The sequence below is a fragment of the Lycium barbarum genome, chromosome 2 (assembly GCF_019175385.1).
Source record: "Lycium barbarum isolate Lr01 chromosome 2, ASM1917538v2, whole genome shotgun sequence".
Taxonomy (NCBI): Eukaryota; Viridiplantae; Streptophyta; class Magnoliopsida; order Solanales; family Solanaceae; genus Lycium; species Lycium barbarum.
In genome coordinates, this window is record NC_083338.1 from 93,916,637 (window position 1) to 93,920,561 (window position 3,925).

At 33.5% G+C, this 3,925-nt stretch overlaps 1 pseudogene; it reads left to right on the forward strand.

The window, feature by feature from the left end:
* The first annotated feature begins 1,289 nt into the window (after window positions 1-1,289).
* LOC132626637 (uncharacterized) overlaps window positions 1,290-3,925 on the forward strand; it is a 4,735-nt pseudogene continuing 2,099 nt past the window's right edge.

A 3,925-nucleotide genomic window follows, 5' to 3' on the forward strand; every position in this document is an offset into this window, starting at 1 on the left:
ATGTATGTTTCTTCAGTTAGCATTCTCTTCCCACAAACATTCCAAAGTTCCAAATGGAGGTTTCGAATTCATATTTACACACTACAAATTTACATGTAAAGTAGATTCCTACTTTCCGCTTTTCCTCAACCTTTGTTGCTTATTACCAAATTTTATAAGTTAACCCTCATGTTTTCTTGTTACACGACAGTCTTCCTTTTTTTTAGCCTATTTAACAAGAATAATAAATTTTATATTTAGAAACTTCTTAATATCATATATTTCACTTTATAGATCTTAGGGATCTTATTACAATCACACAAATGTCACTAAATGTCTAACACAAGTTTTAAAGATACTTTTGGTAAAGTGCATAAATTTTCTTTATTTTTAAATTTTCTACCAAGTCAAACAACACGGTATAAAATGACACGATTGAATAGTATACAAAAATAAAAATACTAATATAACATCTTTTAAAAGGCAGAAACGTGAAGCAGGAAATTTTAGGATATGGGGCGAGGTGTAAGCCTCGAGAGATGATAAGCCTCGTGGATCTTTAAACTTTTATTTTATTAATTAATAAAATAACATAATAATACAAAACAATATTGAAAACCCATTAGAAGTTTAAGAAAGTTAGAAAGGAATAAAGAAACTCATAAAAACAAAATCTAAGATTTTATTACAAGTATAAATAATGCAGTAGTATCAAAGTTATTACTATGAGATACAAATCAACTTCAACATCTTAACTTTCAAACAAATTTAAAAATCAGTCATAAGAAATGTCATCAAGCTACACATTTTACCTCCATTAAAGTAAATAGTTAATAAACTTTATCAAAATTATTACTACAAAAAAATAAAATAAAATTAGAATTAGCTGCAAACTTTGTCACTAATTTGTTGCTAAATAGCTAGTAGCTAACAAACTCTTTTTGATAATTTATCCCAAAATCGGATTAGCAGCCGATTTTGTTGTTTAGCTACAAACTTTATTCGTCTCTGATTCCTATTTTTTAGTAGTGTATAATTTAAAAAATTACTCCACCATCAATAAAAATACAAAAATGCTTTCAAATAACAAAATAATAAAAGTTTGATATAGTTCAGAGACATAAAACTAAGACATGAAGACCGATATCAAGTGAAGATACAAATTTTATCGATCTATTTTCAGAAAAAATATTTAAGTAATATTCACCGTCACGGTATTCTTAATTAGTAAATATGCAACATTATCACTTATCATTTTAGTTACTTTAAATCTTAATATTTCTATAGATGGATAGAACTCTATCATTCATTTGTTAAAGACGTTTTTTTCAAAGCCCCATAAACCTCGAAACATTTTGCAACTGTCCCGCTCTGAGATGAGCCTCGGGCAATCCCAGAAACCACTTCAAAACACTGGTGCAACGCAATTCTTTACCTATTTATGGGACGCTACTGTCTTTTATTTATTTTCTTAAATAAATAAGATACTACCCGTTTTCAGCTTAATCCTATGACGTGTCACTTCTAGGATTCCAGATCATTCTCTGTCCCATCTACCAGACAAACCGCTCATTAAGCTGATAAAGAAAAATTCACACGCACTTGTATCAAAGAGATCGGGATCAACTTTGAGGTCTGAATACACCGAAATATTTGATCGATGAAGGGGACAGGGCAAGCTTACGGGGAATCATGGTACTGGGACAAACGATATACTGATGAAGCTGCAGGTCCTTTGAATGGTACCAGAAGTATCCATCACTCAAACCACTCCTCAACCTCTACGTCCCTCACAACCATCGTGTCCTCATTGTCGGTTGCGGCAATTCCGGTATCATACATTCCTCTGCACTCTCTGTTCCATTTTCACTTTGTTTCCGAAAATGAAAAAAGAACATACAGAAAGTGTTATGTTCCAGTCCCCCATCGGTATTTCTAAGTGCTGATGTGGGATTTATATGGCCTTGGCTCTCCCACCTCAGTAGTTAGCTTTTGGGCTAGGTTGTAACAGAAAACAGTTTCTGTGCATGTCATAATTCAATCAACTAGTTACAGTTAAAGCTTTGTTGTCCATTTTTTCAGTTTGATTTTGAAAAGAAACAGGAATCGAGTTAAAAGTACATGAGATTGTCTCAAAGGACCTAATGGAAGCACGTGGCGATCCAACTAGTTAGAGTTAAAGCTTTGTTGTCCTGTTTTACACTTACTTCAGGTTCTGTGCAAGTCATAAATCTTTTAATCTGATAAGAAACATGCATATTCGTGTAGGGTAATTGAATTTAGAGAACATCTAGTTATATAGAACTCCTAATTTAAGTTAAAAAAGACAAATCGGTTAGTATTAGACTGAATGGGCCTAAATAGATCTGAATGGACATATCACTGCCTCCAGGTAATTTGGAATTTGAATTTGTTGATTCATTGAATCGAATTAGAATCTTATTCCAAGATTCAACCATTCTAAAGATATAATCTTTTATCTTCCTCTTTCTTTGTCCTCCAATGCGCATTATTCAGTTGGTAATGTAATCATTGATTGGCCTTGGCTCTGATTCCTTCCACTATTTCTTCCCCCTCATCTCACAAAAGTTGTTGAAAAGCATTAGAAGTAATATTGTATATTATTTGCTTGTGTGCGTTTTTTGTTTCTGTTTTGGTGTGTTATTATACTTGACAGATATTGTGTTTGTTGAAGCTTTTAGCGAAGGCATGGTTGATGATGGTTATGAGGACAATGTTGATATATCTTCCGTGGTAATCGAAGCAATGCAAAAGAAGTATTCTGATCGACCACAATTGAAATGTAAGGTCTTATATTTATAGAGGTGATGTTAGAGTCCCACATCAATATGGGATGTGGTAATTTGTTTCCTTATATGATGGAAAATTCTACCTCATGAGGAGCTAGATTTTGGAGTTGAATCAGGCCCAACGTCCATTTTCATCTCATGATATGAGTATCAAACCTATCCATGTTGCGCCCCATGTTATATTGTCCACACTGAGGGATGTTAGAATCCCACATCGATATGAGATGTGGTAATTTGTTTCCTTATATGGTCTTGGACAATTCTCACTACATGAGTTAGCTTTTGGGGTTAAATTAGGTCCAAGGTCAATTTATTCCTAGGTGAAGTGTTTGCTTTTTTCATGAAATTGAAGTTTGATGACAAATCTTGCCTTTAAAACTGTCCATTTTGTATTCACACCTTTACATTCCCAAATGTCATCGCATGATATCTTTTATACTTTTCCATGAGATGCATAAAGACGACGAAAAATAATGTTGCTTGCTAATAAGGAAAAATCTTTTGTGTGATGTGTGAACATTTTTGAATATCATGGGGTTTTCCTAATTAAGCAGATATGAAGATGGATACACGAGACATGAGTTGTTTTGAAGGTGGTTCATTCGATGGTGTTGTTGATAAAGGTCTTGACTTTTAACAATAATTTTTTTTCTGATTCTAAAAACTTCAAAGAGTTTGTGACACCTTTTTTTCATGTGGCCTTTCAGGAACTTTGGACTCTATCTTGGTGAGTTCTGTACATCACTATACACATACTTGAATAGGATTGACATTTTATAGAAAAATGTTTTCCTGCAGTGTGGACAAAGCTCGCAGCAAAATGCTGCTAAGATGTTGATTAAATGGGACTTCACTTATTGAGCGTCTCCTTTTTCTTTTTGATCTCTTCATTTATTGAAGCAGTTGATGGCAAATTTTAGGGTCTTGAAGGATAAAGGAGTTTATATTCTGGTAAATGTCTGTTCTCTGGCTAATCAAAGAGATGTTTCACTCGTTTGACCTAGCATTGTACTACTCCTAAACACCCATCAAACATTCGAAGACATGAAGTGTGCTAATAAACTAAGTGAAAAGTTACATAGAGCTTGTTTGGATGGAACTCTATTTGTGACCTTTTCTCGTATGTGGGACTCTCA